Source organism: Eptatretus burgeri, chromosome 1, assembly GCF_056783735.1.
Source record: "Eptatretus burgeri isolate ZD-2024b chromosome 1, Ebu_testis_v1, whole genome shotgun sequence".
Lineage (NCBI taxonomy): Eukaryota > Metazoa > Chordata > Myxini > Myxiniformes > Myxinidae > Eptatretus > Eptatretus burgeri.
Window position 1 is genome coordinate 139632772 of NC_140961.1, and position 18580 is coordinate 139651351.

An 18580-nucleotide genomic window follows, 5' to 3' on the forward strand; every position below is an offset into this window, starting at 1 on the left:
GTGCCCAAACCGTGTGTAACCCGAGCAGAAGTTACCGAGGCCCGTCGGTCCAAATGAACAATTTACTGGCTCGATATTTCTCAACACGCACCGTGCTAAGCCAATAAAAGAAATGACAGGGAACGAGCTGGGACATTCAACAACAGGGAAATTTATTACAATAATAATCAGGGCGGGAAGCACGTAAGGGCAGAGTTATCCGAATATCAGGCAGGCAACATACAGTGAGCAAAAGCACTTAACAATTCTACTTAAGAGACGAGGCCCACACACAGACACATACCCAAAAGAAACGGACCTCGTTGGGTCTTTATTGAAGGCTTCCAGCTCGAGGAAAGGTGAGCTGGAGACCAGAGCCTATGCTTGGACCTGTCCGCCTCGTGCGGTCTTCGACGATCCGACTCAGTGGCGGGACTCAAACCCGCAGCTTTCACGTGGCATCAAGGACGAAGGCACCAGAAGTGGAGCGGCAGTCGCCAGCACGATCCGGATGGCAAAAACAAGCGAGGAGGCGGCGAGGCAGGCGAAGCAAATGATTATCCTCAGCCTCCAACACACAACCAGGCTCCGACACCAACACGAACATTAACCCGAACACGAACCCCAACAAGAACACAAGAACACCCCTCCAAAGGGAGCCTGGTCTTTTATCCGCTCCCTGAGCGGGGTGGAGCCTCGGTGTCGGACACTCTGTGCACGCTTGGTTGGACAGGGATCAGGTGTGTTGGCGCGCTGTTCGCTCCTGATTGGACAGCAAGGGGAGTCTGGTAAAGCGCTAGTTCAGTGGAGGAGTTGTGATTGAGAACGTGCTGTAAAGCGCTAGTTCAGTGGAGGAGTTGTGATTGGGAACGCGCTGTAAAGCGCTAGTTCAGTGGAGGAGTTGTGATTGGGAACGTGCTGTAAAGCGCTAGTTCAGTGGAGTTGTGATTGGGAACGTGCTGTAAAGCGCTAGTTCAGTGGAGTTGTGATTGGGAAGGCGCTGTAAAGCGCTAGTTCAGTGGAGGAGTTGTGATTGGGAACGTGCTGTAAAGCGCTAGTTCAGTGGAGGAGTTGTGATTGGGAACGCGCTGTAAAGCGCTAGTTCAGTGGAGGAGTTGTGATTGGGAACGTGCTGTAAAGCGCTAGTTCAGTGGAGTTGTGATTGGGAACGTGCTGTAAAGCGCTAGTTCAGTGGAGTTGTGATTGGGAAGGCGCTGTAAAGCGCTAGTTCAGTGGAGGAGTTGTGATTGGGAACGTGCTGTAAAGCGCTAGTTCAGTGGAGTTGTGATTGGGAACGCGCTGTAAAGCGCTAGTTCAGTGGAGGAGTTGTGATTGGGAAGGCGCTGTAAAGCGCTAGTTCAGTGGAGGAGTTGTGATTGGGAACGCGCTGTAAAGCGCTAGTTCAGTGGAGTTGTGATTGGGAACGCGCTGTAAAGCGCTAGTTTAGTGGAGGAGTTGTGATTGGGAACGCGCTGTAAAGCGCTAGTTCAGTGGAGGAGTTGTGATTGGGAAGGCGCTGTAAAGCGCTAGTTCAGTGGAGGAGTTGTGATTGGGAACGCGCTGTAAAGCGCTAGTTCAGTGGAGTTGTGATTGGGAACGCGCTGTAAAGCGCTAGTTTAGTGGAGGAGTTGTGATTGGGAACGCGCTGTAAAGCGCTAGTTCAGTGGCAGAGTGGTTGGTTTGTCGGATCTAAGGATTTAAAGACCTGACTATAAAACAACTTCACAGCGCACATACACTTAATTACCCATTAAACAAGGGACGGGACCCTAACTAGGAACACATACCGATATAACTGATCTATAAGGACTCTGGCTGTTGTGTGCGATGGGTTCCAGATTAGTAACAATACTTCCCCTGAACAAAAAAGGTCCACTAAGCACCTCCCCCCAACAACAAAGGTCCACATTATAGAAAGGCATTATTTTCTAGTCACGTGCCCCATGGTGAGCTCAGGGAAGATGGAATCCTCCCACTGGAGCAGAAGGATGAACGCTCGCTTAATCTTCACATTTAGTACGAATACACACCGTGAGTAAGATGAAATTCTTCATTTGATGTTTGATGATTCCATCGTTTCTAATTATCCTTTTGAATGACTATTTAAAGAGAGACCATCATGGTTTGCCATGGACACCTTCGCAAGTGAGCAGGCCACTGCGCTGTAACTTGCAGGAGGCAAGTGAAGTGTTATGAAGATTGATTTTCTAATGTTTCTAAGTGCACTCATCGGATTCCTCACTAAATTTCCTTTATGATGATGTATACAGTATATCGACGATGTTTGGATTAAAATTAATTAATTACCACTTTCGAGGGTGTACAGTCCTAAGGTGAATTCAAAACGACTTGATTGCAAATATATATTGTTACGAATTTGGAATTCGATTGCACACAACATACAGGTTCCTTTAGTCAGCTCTGTCGATAAGTGCTTGTTCCCTAGATAGCTCACCTTCCATTGTTTAAAGTTTAGAAATCGATTAGATGCGCTGCGGATCGATTTAATAGTTAGGGAACGAAACAATAGAGACATCCCTCCCCCTCTTCTGCGAAGAGGAAGAAGAACCCTGCCGTCCTGTGATTCATGATGTCAACAACTCCCTCCCACCCGTGGTTGAGCGGGGGAGGATCATAAGGGCATGAGTCACGCCGGGCGCGGGAGAGGAGGCGGAGAAAGATAAAGAGGAGATCCTTTCTTGGTTCGTGTTCGGAGTTGAAGTGGGGAGTTGAGGGTAGTCGTTCAGCAGACCTTCTGGTCCTGTTTGGCTTGGGTTAGGGTTGAGGCCTTCGGAAGCTTTTTGCTTCGGCTGGCTCAGTGAGCTTCGGCTGAGGCCTGGCTCGGGAGGAGGCTTTTTGGAGGCTTTTTGCTTCGGCTGGCTCAGTGAGCTTCGGCTACTGCTTGGCTCGGGAGAGCTTATTTGCTTCGAGCTGCTTTGTTGGATCCGGTAGTTGGATCACGTGGGTATTTGGGTACATTGAAGAATGGCAATCGACCCTACCCCACATGATCTGCCCATTGGCGTATTTCGGTTCTTGTACAAGGACTCGTCGCTCGGACTTATCCAGGCGGCGATCTATATTCCGGGCAATTGGTCGGGCCGACTCGACTTGCGGCTCCGTTCAGAGCGGTCGGTTCGCGGCTGACGCACCGGCCCCGTAACATTGGTCTTCAGGAGTGCGATTCGGCCCCCTCCGCCTCTGTAGCTAAATTCACGGAGTCGGATCAGGGGTATACGGAGCAACCTCCCCCCCCCCCCCCCGTGTCCCCAAATTACGAGCGTTATAAATTTTATTCCCAGCACGCAAAATGTTCAGCCAAGGCGAGTTGAGCCAGGTGGGTAGTGAGGTGGATGTGGAGTTAATGGAACCAGAGGCCCAGGAAGAGATCACCATGCAGGACTCCGCTATGCAGGTTGATTATTCCCCGCAAATAAATGCAGAGTCCGAAATGGGCGCAGTGGCTGTGGCGGCGGATGAACGCCCCCCACGTGCGAATCCGCCCATGGATCGGATGATGGAAATGTGTATGCGGATGATGCAAGAGATGATAAACGATTCGCGAACCCAACGGGGTGAAAGGCAGCTTATGGAAGCGAGGTCTCCAGGCGGGCACAATGGCGATTGCGCGCCACGAAGCGCGGACGGTGAAGTGCAAAATGGCGGGGCCACGTGGCGGAGAAATCTAATCAACGGAAGGGAATGTAGAAGGTGTGTGGTCCACGATGGAGGTGGGCAAGAAGGACGTGACAGGCGAAATAATGACGGTCGGACAGGGGGTGAAAGAAATTTAAAAAGAAAGACAAGAACAATTAAAAAAGAAAGCAAGGTTGAAGTACGCAGAGATAGTGAAGGAAGAATGAATGAAACAGGAAAAGGAAATCAACAAAATGAAGGAAACAATGAGATGGGAGAATGAAGAACGTGAGAGACGGTGGGGGTAGAAAACAAAAACAATACGAGTTTGAAATAAACCACCTCAAGGAAACAACAAAATTTGAGTCCACGGAGATGGAAAAGCTCCGGAAAGAAAATGAACAACTAAAGAGGCTCAGAGACGAAGAACGACTCAAATGGGAAGGAAAATGGAGCGAGGAAGAAATGGAAATAATGGACGAGGAGACGGAGACACGGATAGTAAAAGAAATAACAGAGACGCGGGAGATAAGGACGAACACACACACATGGAGGTAGTGGAGGACAATGGGGGTGAGCTGGTGGAATGTGTTGGGACCCGATGCAAGCAGCAGGATGGCCTCCTTCAGGAACGGGGGGAGGGACTGTGCCCACTTGAGGCGGATCGCGACGAGATGAGTCCGGTCGAGCCATGCGATGTAGAGGGGGCGAGTGCTGTGAATGGGTGCACGCGGAGCTTGGGGGGTTGGGAGACCCCAGGAGCGCTTGAGGTAGCGCAAATCCCCAGCGTGGTCGTCCCGGTGTGTGTGGTTACGAGTGTGGCGAAATGCGTGCTGGAAACCCCGTGTGTACGTGTTATGGCATGTGTAAGCGATTCACCGTGTGTGAGTGAAACCCCGTGTGTAAGCGATTCCCCGTGTGTGAGTGAAACCCCGTGTGTAAGCGATTCCCCGTGTGTGAGTGAAACCCCGTGTGTAAGCGATTCCCCGTGTGTGAGTGAAACCCCGTGTGTAAGCGATTCCCCGTGTGTGAGTGAAACCCCATGTGTAAGCGATTCCCCAGTGTGAGTGAAACCCCGTGTGTAACTGTTATGGCATGTGTAAGCGATTCACCATGTGTGAGTGAAACCCCGTGTGTAAGTGTTATGGCGTGTGTAAGCGATTCCCCGTGTTTGAGTGAAACCCCGTGTGTAACTGTTATGGCATGTGTAAGCGATTCACCATGTGTGAGTGAAACCCCGTGTGTAAGTGTTATGGCGTGTGTAAGCGATTCCCCGTGTTTGAGTGAAACCCCGTGTGTAACTGTTATGGCATGTGTAAGCGATTCACCATGTGTGAGTGAAACCCTGTGTGTAAGTGTTATGGCGTGTGTAAGAGATTCACCGTGTGTGAGTGAAACCCCGTGTGTAAGTGTTATGGCGTGTGTAAGCGATTCCCCGTGTGTGAGTGAAACCCCGTGTGTAAGTGTTATGGCGTGTGTAAGCGATTCCCCGTGTGTGAGTGAAACCCCATGTGTAAGCGATTCCCCGTGTGTGAGTGAAACCCCGTGTGTAAGTGTTATGGCGTGTGTAAGCGATTCCCCGTGTGTGAGTGAAACCCCGTGTGTAAGCGATTCCCTGTGTGTGAGTGAAACCCCGTGTGTAAGTGTTATGGCGTGTGTAAGCGATTCCCCGTATGTGAGTGAAACCCCGCGTGTAAGCGATTCCCCGTGTGAGTGAAACCCCGTGTGTAAGCGATTCCCCGTGTGTGAGTGAAACCCCGTGTGTAAGCGATTCCCCGGTGTGTGAGTGAAACCCCGTGTGTAAGCGATTCCCCGGTGTGAGTGAAACCCCGTGTGTAAGTGTTATGGCGTGTGTAAGCGATTCCCCGGTGTGAGTGAAACCCCGTGTGCAAGTGTTATGGCGTGTGTAAGCGATTCCCCGGTGTGAGTGAAACCCCGTGTGTAAGTGTTATGGCGTGTGTAAGCGATTCCCCGGTGTGAGTGAAACCCCGTGTGTAAGTGTTATGGCATGTGTAAGCGATTCCCCGTGTGTGAGTAAACCCCGTGTGTAAGCGATTCCCCGTGTGTGAGTGAAACCCCGTGTGTAAGTGTTATGGCATGTGTAAGCGATTCACCATGTGTGAGTGAAACCCCGTGTGTAAGTGTTATGGCGTGTGTAAGCGATTCACCGTGTGTGAGTGAAACCCCGTGTGTAAGTGTTATGGCGTGTGTCAGCGATTCCCCCGTGTGAGTGAAACCCCGTGTGTAAGTGTTATGGTGTGTGTAAGCGATTCACCGTGTGTGAGTGAAACCCCGTGTGTAAGTGTTATGGCGTGTGTCAGCGATTCCCCGTGTTTAAGCGATTCCCCGTGTGTGAGTGAAACCCCGTGTGTAAGCGATTCCCCGTGTGTGAGTGAAACCCCGTGTGTAAGTGAAACCCCGTGTGTAAGCGATTCCCCGTGTGTGAGTGAAACCCCGTGTGTAAGCGATTCCCCGTGTGTGAGTGAAACCCCGTGTGTAAGCGATTCCCCGTGTGTGAGTGAAACCCCGTGTGTAAGCGATTCCCCGTGTGTGAGTGAAACCCCGTGTGTAAGCGATTCCCCGGTGTGAGTGAAACCCCGTGTGTAAGTGTTATGGCGTGTGTAAGCGATTCCCCGGTGTGAGTGAAACCCCGTGTGTAAGTGTTATGGCGTGTGTAAGCGATTCACCGTGTGTGAGTGAAACCCCGTGTGTAAGTGTTATGGCGGTGTAAGCGATTCACCGTGTGTGAGTGAAACCCCGTGTATGGAAGAAGCACGATGCGTGAGTGAAAAGGTGTTTAAGGGAGAAGCGCTGTGTGTGAAAGAAACCGCGTGTGTGAGGTCGCGGTATGAAAGAAAAATGGCGGTTGGTATGCGAGAAGGCACAACCGCGTGTCCGAGTGCCATGGTGGAGTGTGTGAGCATCAGGGCACGTGAGAATGTGCGCGTGAGAGTGCGACAAAGACGGTGCCTGACGAAGGACAAAGGCCGTGTAGCGGCCGTAGCTATTTTGGTAACCGTGCCGGATTGGCACAGCAGCGCGTGCGAGGTCAGTACCGTGCTTCGCACGAGGCCGCCACGTGCGCGCCTACGTGAGTGAAATCCGGTCCGGAAACGCCCGCGGTGGATACAAGCCGACCCCGCGGACGGACAAAAGGTAGGCTGGATTGTGAATTTGATTGACGGGTTCTCCGGGCGAGTGTGTTTGTAAAGCTCCATGTGGCCTGCGTTGCACGTTCTGTTCGCAGAGCGTGCGAAGCGGCTCCACCGATGCGTTATGCGTACCCCGGCTTGCGCGACAAATCGTGCAGGTTCGGGGTGCGAGTGAGGTCATCGGGGATTCCGCGGCGTGGGTTGCGGACGGGCAGAGCACATGTGCCCGCGTGGGGAACCCCTCGAACGCGGGGCTTGCTTTGGGATACGCAGTGACGTCGTGGCTGCATGGTTGAAATCCGGCAGAAGGGAATCCCTGCTGGATGTTACTGTCCAAGGGGACGAGGAGCGAAGCGCGAACAGCTGCCATGACGTCACGGGAGGTTGCGAATTTCCGCGCTGGTGTGCGCAGGAAAACAAAAGAAGCAAGCCTCGCCACTTCGAGTGGATACGAGCCCCAGGCAGGGGGTGGAAGACCCTCCTGTTTGGGGGCACAGGAAGTACTAGTTAGAGGGATGGGTTAGCGGTAGTTTGACCGGCTTCATGGGGGCATGGGTCGTTCCTCATGGAGCCCGTGGAATGAATTAGTTAGAGGGATTTCAGTTTAGATTTAGGAAATGGGAATTTTTGGGGGATTTTTGGAGACACAGACAGACTTTGAATGTGTAGTGGAGACGTAGTTTATCTCCGTAGAGTAAATGGAACGTGCATGAGTTTTAAGGGATGACGAGGGAGCACGAGTTAGTCAGGGGATTTAATCAGGAAGAATGGCAGTATAGAGTGTTGGTGTGAGTGGAAAAGAGTGAAGTGTCCAATGAGTTAGTATGGGACAGCAGGCCCAAGTGTGTGATTGGAGCAAATATGGTATACATGGTGCAATGACTGATTGGGGGGAGGAGTGATTCCCACCCAAGTGACCCCAGCGTCAGTTTAATGTTAGTTCGTGGGTAGTTAAATTTACTAACAGGAGGTCGTTTTGTTGGTGTCGAGAGAAGGCATGAAACCCGTTTGGAGGGGTGCAAGAGTTCATGGACCGGCTGGGAGCGTGGCTGTGAAAAAGTGAGTTTTGTTTAGTGGGCACCCTGGGCACCGGACTAGTCGGCCAGAGTAGGCCAAGGGCCCAAGAGGGGCCGGGATAGTGTAGTGGGCACGGGCGACCCGTCGGAAACGGGACCCGTAGCGCTAGAATGCCACGGGGGCAGTGTAGTGGGTACGGGCGACCCTCGGAAAGGGACCCGGGGCATCAACACGCCACGTGGGCATCGGAGGGGGGGGCAATGCCAGAGAGGGCAACCGCCTGCGTTGTAGGGAGCAGCTGCGCTCGGAGGCAGCCTGCGGGCCAAGGGGTGCCATGGTTAGAGTTCGGCAGAGGGGGAGTTCCTGCCAGTTGAGCCACGCTGCCCAGCCAGGAAATTGTGTGAGGGCATGAATGAAAATTTGAGGGCAAGGCCCAAGTTGAAGTGTTCGGAGTTGAAGTGGGGAGTTGACGGTAGTCGTTCAGCAGACCTTCGGGTCCTGTTTGGCTTGGGTTCGGGTTGAGGCCTTCGGAAGCTTTTTGCTTTGGCTGGCTCAGTGAGCTCCGGAGGAGGCTTTTTGGAGGCTTTTTGCTTTGGTGGTTCAGTGAGCTTCAGCTTCTGCTTGGCTCGGGAGAGCTTTTTGCTTCGAGCTGCTTTGTTTTGGAGGAAAGTTGAGCTGGTTGCTCGGCTCGAGCTGCGAATGGTGGCTTCTTCTTCTTCTTGTTTCGTGGAGCTATTTGTTCTCCGTTTGGTTCCCGGCTTGGTGAAACTCATCGTCCTCTTCTTGGAGGTGGTTCCTCGGGGAAGCGACACAACGACGGGAAGGATCGGCGCCTCGTCTCACGAGCACGTGTTGAGAAGCGCGGGAGGATTCTCGGGAGCTCGGGAAGGATCGCGGCTCATGGCGATTGGATCCAGCTCGCTCTCGCTGGAGCCCAGGTCCGAACAACTTGAAGACCACACGAGGTGGAGAGGTTCGAGATAGGTTCTGGGTTTCAGCTCACCTGTCCTCGGAGCTGAAGCCCGTTATTAAAGGCCTCTGCCGCCATTACTTGGGTGTGTGTATGTGTGTGCGTACGTGTGTCCGTGGGCCCGTCTCATAAGTAGGAAATTGTTAAGTGCTTTGTGTGCTGTAAATCTTTGCATTGCATTTCGTATAGTCGGAATAGTTCTGCTCTTACGTGCTTCCCGAGTTCCCCATTATTATTAATAAATACCCCAATTGTTAAATGTTTTCAGCTCGTCGCGTCGATTCTTTCATTGACTGAGCATTTCGTGTGTCGGGAGTTAGAAAGCCGTTGGTTTGCCGTAAAAGGGGGACATTTGGACCGACGGTTCTCGGCGATTAAGCCGCTTGGAATCGCGCACGGGACAGGCTCGCCTCAGCGGTTTGTTCCGAACGAGTTGCGTCAAGGGTGGAATACCCCGGTAGTTGGATCACGTGGGTATTTAAGTACGTTGAAGATTGGCAATTGACCCTACCCCACGTGATCTGCCCATTGGCGTATTTCGGTTCTTGTACAAGGACCCGTTGCTCGGACTTATCCAGGCGGCGATCTATATTCCGGGCGATCGGTCGGGGGGATTCGACTTGCGGCTCCGTTCAGAGCGGTTGGTTCGCGGCCGACGCACCTGCGCTGTAATATATATATATATATATATATATATATATATATATATATATATATATATATATATATATATACATACATAGATATAATTGACCTCTCCCATAGTCCTTGAGCCGAAGAAGCTGCCAAAATCAACCCAAGAATACCTACATAAGGTAAGCACTACACTGTTTCGAACCCTTCCCAGAGTTCCTCAACAACTATAAAGAAGTTCACACTTAGTACACACGTGAGAATCCCAATGCTACACACCCGGTAGTTGAGGGGGTGTGGGTTGCTTTATGCAGCTTGGGTTGGGTTGCTTCTTCTTCGGTTGCTTCATTCAGCTTCTTTGGCCAGAGGAGTGTTGGAGGGGTCAAATATTTCTATAATCCTAGCCACCTGGGTTTAGTTGATGAGTTGAGAGCTGATTGGCTATTCCCTCCATTCACAGGTGAGAGATGTGGGTGGGTCTTTCTTTATTTATATATTGACGGCTTTTGACGTTTGCACATGGTACATGTTTGGGAGCCTCACTGGTATGCATGCATTGCTGTCTACACTATTGCTGATGATTTGCTAATAAGTGATGAAACCGGTCTGGTAGCTGAGGGGGTGTGTAGCATTGGGATTCTCACGTGTGTCCTATGTGTGAACATCCTTATAGTTGGTGAGGAACTCTGGGAAGGGTTCGAAAGAGCTTAATGGTTACCTTGTGTAGGTATTCTTGGGTTGCTTTTGGCAGCTTCTTCGGCAAGAGGCGTGTGGGAGGGTCAATTATTTATATAATCCTCGTTGATTTATTCTCGCCATCTGAGTTTAGTTTATTCTGTGAGAGCTTATTGGCTATTCCCTCCATTCACAGGTGAGAGATGTGGGTGGGTCTATATATATATATATATATATATATATATATATATATATATATATATATATATATATATATATATATATATATATATATATATATATATATATATATATATATATATATATATATATATATATATATATATATATATATATATATTGTGACGTCCACGGGACTTGAACAGTCCCGCCAACGTAGAATGAGCCGAAACGATGGAGGCGGTTTATTTATTTATAACCCAAAGATGGCGGTTCTAATCGCTCTACCGCAAACGGGACGAGGAAGGTGGCAAGAGTCGCTTTTCACTGAGTTGATGATGTTTATTTCTCTAACCAGAAATAACAAGACTCGGCAAGAAGAGGGATCCGTGGCGATTCGACGGGATGGTGGTGTGGGTTCGGGCGTGGGGAAAACACAGACAATTCCAATGAATATACAAATCTCAAACCCTCTAAGGCGCCAGGTACACACACACACACACACACACACACACACACACACACACACACACACACACACACACACACACACACACACACACACACACACACACACACACACACACACAAAACATAGCTGGTCCTGGTGGTCAGGCTGGCCCGTGGTGTGGACGCAACAGTACCTGGATTGGCGTTGGATGAGCTGGCCTTGTTCTCGTCAGGGGGGCAGGAGACACCGTGGTGCTGTCGACCTCCTGGTCTTGGCCCAAGTCCGCTCACAGCCGCCAGGGAACCAGTTCTGGCGCCAAATTGCGAGCAGGAGAGGGAGGCAGGTCCGCCCGCCGTTCGACCCCCTACTCAGAGCCAGCAGAACCCCAGAGCCAACCGAGCTGAGGCACGAAGCACAGCAAGGCCTCGAGACACGGTGAAAACCAGGATCGAATCAGCGCAACAACACAGCACGCTCCCAGCACAACAGCCTCCACCAGAACCGTTTTTCTGTCCCGATCTTCTTCCTCTTCACCTTTTCCCCGAACAGAGCCTTTTTATCCTCCCGTCCTCGTCACTTCCAATCGAGCCGTTTTATTGGCCCTGCGCCGTCGCCTTCCGCCAATCGTGATCACGGGGCGGAGCCATCCGCAGCACTGTCCTGTGACGTCACGGCAAGCCTCCAGAGAATACTAAAAGGGGTTTACGCAGACACGCTTACCCTATCCCGTATCCCTATCTAATTACGTGACAATTATCATTTCCCCCCTGAAGAAATGAACATTTACTAGACAACTTATCACCACTGAATTGCTACTTATTACATCGAGATCCTGGTACACTCGAACAGCATGGCATACCTAATTAAACATCCTAATTACCCTTTGAATGCATACCCCCCTCAAACTTAACAATATATATATATATATATATATATATGTATATATATATATATATATATATATATATATATATATATATATGTATATATGTAGATATATACACATACTGTATAATGTAAAATTATATTTCACTGAATAGAGTTGTTTTTAGGTGATTCTTCACTGGACAATTTTGTTTACTGCACATGTTTACCTGTGAGAGTGTAATTCCAGTCATTCTGCAGGGTTTAATCTTTCTTACTCTTTCACCAGGGTACCAAGGTTGGAATTTCGAACCCTGCTAAAAGAGTCAGTGAAGGATAAGTACCTGTCTCTTTGTATTTAAAATTTGATCATCTCATCTCATTATGCTGTATACTGCTTATGTTTACCTGTGAGATTGTAATTGAAAAATCATGCTTTTGATCATTAATTTTGTGTCCAACACATTGTTCCTAATCTTTTCTATTCCCTGTCACGAGCATCGATCACAAAGACTACTTTGATAGACTTTAATGATAAACTTAGTTCATTACTTGTGATATTATATAAACAAAAGTACTGTTATCATACTTTCATTGGTCCAACTTTTTGAAACTTCACACCCCCCGGTCCCCCCATTGAAAATCCTGCATAAGGGCCTGAATTTCATGAACAGGTCGTGGTGCGAACCTGACTCCTCTCATCCACAGATATTTCTCGTATTCCTATATAACTTTGTGATTGTCACATCTTTGCGATCATGACTTCGTACGATTGCATAGTCGATCATGTGCCAATGTTTTGCTCGAGGGTGCATCCAGGTTGTTTTGTGTGCTGTAGGTAGCTGAAACATAGTATTGGTAATAGTCAGCCCATATTCTTTACATTTTGATAGAAGTAATAGACCGTTGGAATTTAGCTTGCCAATTCTGTGCCGACCAAGTGTTTCAGGCCATGCTGCGTGGTTTGTTCCAACCCGAGCGTTGAAATCACCAAGGACAATTTTTCATCCTTTGAGATTTGACGCAGCAATTCATCGAGCTGCTTATAAAAAGCTTCCTTCGTGACATCATCATTTGTCATGGTGGGGGCATACGCACTGATTATAGTTGCACTTCTGTTTTTGCTGATTGGGAGTTTGACAGACAGCAACCGCTCACTTATTGTTTTCGGTACGCTTGACAGGTTCTTCACAATCGTAGATCTTATCGCAAAAGCGACCCTGTACATCCGTTTTGTGTTTATGGAAAACCGCTCCAGTAAAAAGTATATCCGGATGTATTTTCACATATTTGACCAGTGTCTGCAAGTCGGGTTTCACTCAGTACTGCAAGATCGATACCATATCTATCAAGTTCCATTCCGATAATAGCAGTTCTCCGTTCCACAGTCCGTTCGCTTTGGAGAGTTCGAATATTCCAAGCTGCAAAAGTCATAATTTTCCGTTTAGTTTTTATTTTCCTTCTATTTCAACCGCAATAAGAGATAACCCGTCAGCCGCGGTTTGCTAACCGGGTTCAGTGGAACAAATGATTTTTGGGACACCTTTTCTAGTCCTGTCCCCGGATTGGGGAGAGCAGTGTCCTCCCTAAATACGGCTGCTCTGTCGCCTGAGGTGCTGCCGGACTGCCTTATTGCTCCATGGTAAGCAGAACGACCAATATCCCAGGCCGCCAACGTGTAGGGTTGTGATTACGACTTGGAAAATATCCGTTGCCTGACGCTTCACCACACCCCCATCGCCGTAGGACTTTATCCGGTTGAATTCGACATGTTTCAATCGACATCAATTTCGTTCCGTCCGTGTTCTTGTTGCGTTACATTCATGCAAAAAGAGCGAACATCGAAAATCATTCAATGGAAGAAATTGAAACATGACCATGTGATATAGTTGTGTTTCTTTTGAGGTCAACATCAGCCAAAGATCAACATAAGACAATTTTCAAAAATCCTCAATGAATGCACCTCTGACATCGTCAACAAAAAAAATCACACTTATTCCCCATGTAGAATCGTGTTCATGTGCCAAGTTTCAACTTTACCTTGTTGCGGTTTCAGTGATCCAAGGGACCAAAATTTTTCCTTTTTTCCATCATGGCTGCCACACCACGTGATCTATGATGTCATAATTAGCATCACAACATTCTGCATGAGTAACCGCTCCCAGGTTGAAAATTTCGTGTTGATCCGACATCTGGTTGCAGAGAAAAACATTTACATTCTGTTCCAACAAACAAGCAAACAACCAAACTCACGAAGAGACAGACATATGGACTCAAATGCAATTCCCTCTCCCCTGGTGAGGGTAAAAAGGAATGTTTTATTCAATGAAACTTCTTTTAATCCTCACAAAAATAAAATATGACACCTGAGTGCATTTTCCTTGGAATGGTCTCTTTGCAAGAATGGAAGATGAATTGTTTTCCGCGTCGATAAGAAAGCTTGTTTCACCTGTTTCTGTAGTGTAGTGGTAATCACATTCGCTTAACACGTGAAAAGTCCTCAGTTCAATTCTGAGCAGAAACATTTTACTTTTAATTTGGAAACACAAGTCACATTGTTGATCATTGGAGATTGTTTAAATTTCAAATTTCCACTTTTTTGTCATGAAGATTGTCAAATCAAAAATAATTTGCGTGCACATCATAATCCTTTGAACAATGACGTGTTTTCAAAATTCTGGTCAAAACTTTCTTCCTCTTTGAAACCCCCACACTATTTCATTCAAAGAAGAAGATATATCAAGCTGATGAATTTCAAACTTCTGTAACTTTAAAACAAAAATGTTGAAAACAGGAATCCTTGAACATAGATCAGTTTCTGTAGTGTAGTGGTTATCAAGTTTGCTTCACATGTACAAGGTCCTTGGTTCGAAGCCAAGCAGAAACATTATGTTTTATTACGTCATTTGCATTTCTGCTGAGTTTTTCAGTCCTTGGATCTGAGGATGTAATTTTGGTTGAAAATACAAATTTGTTTTTGTTGCTGAGCTTCGTTCTGTCACGACTGAGCTGAAAGAATCAAGAAACCCCACCCAAGATTGAATTTTCCTGTGTTGTGCACCTTATTTCAAAAAATACAAAAGATTCACGTCTCCTTTACTTCCAAAGGAAATGAGAAAATAAGTTTTTGAAGGAGGGAAGTAATCTTTGACAAACCATGAAAAGGAAGATGATTTCACAAAATGTGAGCGAGTCCGAATTGTTTGAAACGTTTTATTCCAATTATAAAACTAATATTCAGAGAAAAGAAAATTAATTGGATATTTGTTCCCAACTGAGCTCTCATTCTTACTTCACAGATGAAACGTTTTTCATCCTAAACCAATGAAAACCATTCACTAAGAGAAATGAAAGTAAATTTTCTCTTGTGTTGTGTCTCACTTTCATATTTAGGTGAAATCTCCAAACAACATGGAACCTTAAATCACAAAGTAAATTTTTCATTTCCAAATGTTTTTGAAAAGCTCCAAGTGAGGTGAAGCTGTGGGCCGTCTCTCATCATTTTCACCCATTTTGGGAAGTGCTTTGCATTGAAGGAGAAATGGAAGTTGATTCCTCAATTGCAGAAGATACAAAAAAAGAGCAATCAGTGATTGCAGACCCTCAAAAGGACTTGTTTGGTGTGTTTTTTTTGTGAAGTTTTGTGTCGTGTATTTTATGTGATGTTTGTGTTCAGCTGTATTATATAATTAATTAGATGGTGTTCATTGAAAAAACACCCCATGCAGTCTTGAGAACGACTTCATGCGAGCCAACTATTTCGCTTTAAAGGATTTTTTTTCTTTGATTCAATGTGGCTGTGAGACCACGTGACCAATGACATCATCTTTAACAAACCATATTTCCCACGGGTGGTTGATCAATTGGTTAAATTTTGTAAAGATCGGTTAAGCGGATTCTCCTGCTAAGTTTTTCAAAGATTTTCCTTCGATCCAATATGGCTGCCAGACCACGTGACACATGATGGTCATTTTCTGAAAATCCTGTTCAAATTTCAAGTCGGTGGTATGAAAATTGAGGATTTCATAAGTTTGGCCTTTGCTGACCTTTCGGCTTATGTTTGTTTCCCTCAAAAATAATTGGTGGTTGAATTCATTGAGATTAAATGAAAATTATGTTGAAATGTCAAGTCAATCGGACGAAAATTGATGATTTTAGAATTTGTCCGGTGTTGATCTTTGGCCGATGTTGACCTCAAAAGAAAAACAACTATATCACGTGGTCACGTTTCCATTTTTTCCGGTGAATGGTTTTCGATGTACCCTATCAACAAAATGCATAAACTGATGACGAATGACAGACATACTGACGCCACCGATCGCTTAAGCCTGCTTTTCATCTTGTGGGCGCAGGTGAAAATGTGAAACAACCCAGATCAAAAAAAAAACCTTCTGACTGCCAGACCATGCATCTGATCAGGTTGAAATTTAAAAACTACACTCACAATCAGCATTGGATCGCAATTCTGATGTTTCACATCTGTCGATGAAGCGGTTCAAGAGAAATAATTTTTTCAAGATTTTTGCTGAATCCAACATGTCAGCCAGACCCTGTGACCTATCAATTATTCGTGAACAACCTGGAATCCCCAAGGCTTGAGGAACATGCATGGGAAGTTTCCCCCCTATCTGTCAGTTTTTACTGGAAAGAATATTTTTTATTGGTTTCAGGGTAAATCCAATGTTGCTACCAAACCATGTGACCTGTGATAACATATGTCTGAACCCTTTTATTCCCCATGGATGGGCGGTCACACCTGTAAAGTTTTGCCTCGATCTGTTCAACCATCTCAAAGAAGATCTTTGAAGCTCATTTTTCAAAACAATAATGCTGTCGAACCATGTGACCGATGACGTCATCAATTGTTTTTTCTTTCTGTGGAACAACTTCTCCTGAGATGAATATTAAAATTGTCTTACTGATGAGATGTTCTTTACTTTGGCCTCAAAAGAGATATAGCATTGTACGTATGCAATGTTAAGAGAACGGGAGCATACGTACGTGTGTCGTATGTCATATGTGTTTGCATTTTGTTAAGAGCGAACATCGAAAATCATTCAACAGAAGAAATTGAAACATGACCATGTGACATATCGGTCACTCTTTTGAGGTAAACATTGGCCAAAGGTCAACATAAGACAATTTTCAAAAATCCTCAATGAAGGCACCTATGACATCGTCAACAACAAAAAATCACACTTATTCCCCATGTGGAGTCGTGGTCACGTGCCAAGTTTCAATTTTTACCTTGTTGCGGTTTCAGAGATTAGACTAGGTCAATTTTCAGAAAATATTAATGGTGGAGGCATTTCATGTTTATGGCTGGTAAACACCTTTTTTAGATGTATTTATAGGTTCTAAATCAATCTAGAGGGTTTGCCTGGCTGTATTTTCAACGATTAACCCATAAACTTGACAAACCCAAGATTGCGGCCATCACTTTTAGAAAATACCTAAATTATTGTATCTCTAACTACTTGACCAATATCAATGATGTTGATATCTATATTAGGGTTTTCACACATGCTTGATCAGTTGGAATAAGTTTTAAGTTGATCGTAGGTCAAGGTCATGCATTGGGACAAAGGTCATTCATGTTTTGACCTCTTGGTGCAGAAATAGGCATATCTCACGAGGTAGACGAGGTCAATTTTCAGAAAATGTTAATGGTGGAGGCATTTCATGATTACAGGTGGTAAAAAAATTTTTGAGATGTATTTATAATTTCAAAATTGATCCAGGAGGTTTGCTTCCTAAGAGGAAGTTGTATGAGCCTGGTGTTGGCGCAGTGGTTAGGGCAGCGGCTTCGGATCCAAAAGGTCCTGAGTTCAAGCCCCATTGGGCCACTGAATTAATACACCAGGGGGTTGACTCAGCCTGTCATCCTTCCGAGGTCGGCGAAATGAGTACCAGTATATTGGGCCGGTGTATACCCCGGTTAAAATAGGTGTACCATATCCCTGTGTCGTAAGAAGTGACCAGGGTTGCGTCAGGAAGAGCATCCGGTGTAAAACATGTGCCAAATCACTATGCGGATCATACGGATGATCCGCTGTGGCAACCCCTAATGGGAGCAGCCGAAAGAAGAAGAAGAAGATCTCGGAGGTTTGCCCTGCTTTATTTTCAATGGTTAACCCATAAACTTGATAACTCCAAAATGGCCACCACCAAAACATGAAAAAATTCATTTTTTCATATCTTTCGTGCCAAACATGGTAAGAACATAAATAAAACATCTGTTTTTATGTTTTGCGGTACAATTAATCCATTGAGACCATTATTTAGACCTCAATATGTCAGGTTGTTGCTGGTGGATACACTGAAGCTACAATCGTCAAGTCATCAGACCCAACACTAGACTTGTCTATGCTTGAGGCCAACCATGAGGAAGCTGATACATGCTTAATTTTGCACTGTATCCGTGCTCATATGGAGTCATTGGTTGTTTTAGTACGTGACACAGATGTCCTTGTGTTGCTGCTCGCTCACTATGCCAAAATGGGATGTACGACTCTGCTGATGAAAGCTGGCACATCAAAACATCCTAAATATATCCCAGTACATGATATTCATCATCAAGTACCTATCGACCAAGTAGCATCAATGCTGGCTTTCCATGCTATCACTGGATGTGACAGTGTTTCCCAACTCAGTGGTCACAGCAAGAAGACAGCCTGGCATGTCTTCCAGCATCACCACAGCAACTTGATCCATCTGGGAAAGGGCCACTTAACTGAAGAAATCTCAAAATCAGCAGAGAAGTTCATCTGTCAGCTATATGGAGTACCCGAGGCAGACATCTGTGACAAGGCACGAGTTAAACTGTTCTGCATAGGACAAGTGCAAGAAGCTCTACCTCCAACCCAACATCTGATGCGGCACGATTTCACATCATGCGAAGCCATTACCAAGCCAGTGTCTGGAATCAAGCCCACATGCCGTCTCCAGTTCTTCCCATGGTAACAGATATGGGTTGGGATCGCAAGGATGGTCAGTTAGTACCAAGACTTCTCTCTCTACCAC

At 46.5% G+C, this 18580-nt stretch overlaps 1 protein-coding gene and 1 non-coding gene across 2 annotated transcripts in view; both read left to right on the forward strand.

The window, feature by feature from the left end:
- Window positions 1-11860: 11860 nt before the first annotated feature.
- Window positions 11861-18580, forward strand: part of NNT (nicotinamide nucleotide transhydrogenase) — a 149555-nt gene continuing 142835 nt past the window's right edge. Inside the window, exon 1 of the mRNA XM_085845195.1 lies at window positions 11861-11882. The gene's annotated coding sequence lies outside the window, so the exon portion shown is untranslated. The remainder of the gene's footprint in view (window positions 11883-18580) is intronic.
- Window positions 14009-14081, forward strand: TRNAV-AAC (transfer RNA valine (anticodon AAC)). Its single transcript has one exon. It is a non-coding gene; the product is annotated as a tRNA-Val (tRNA).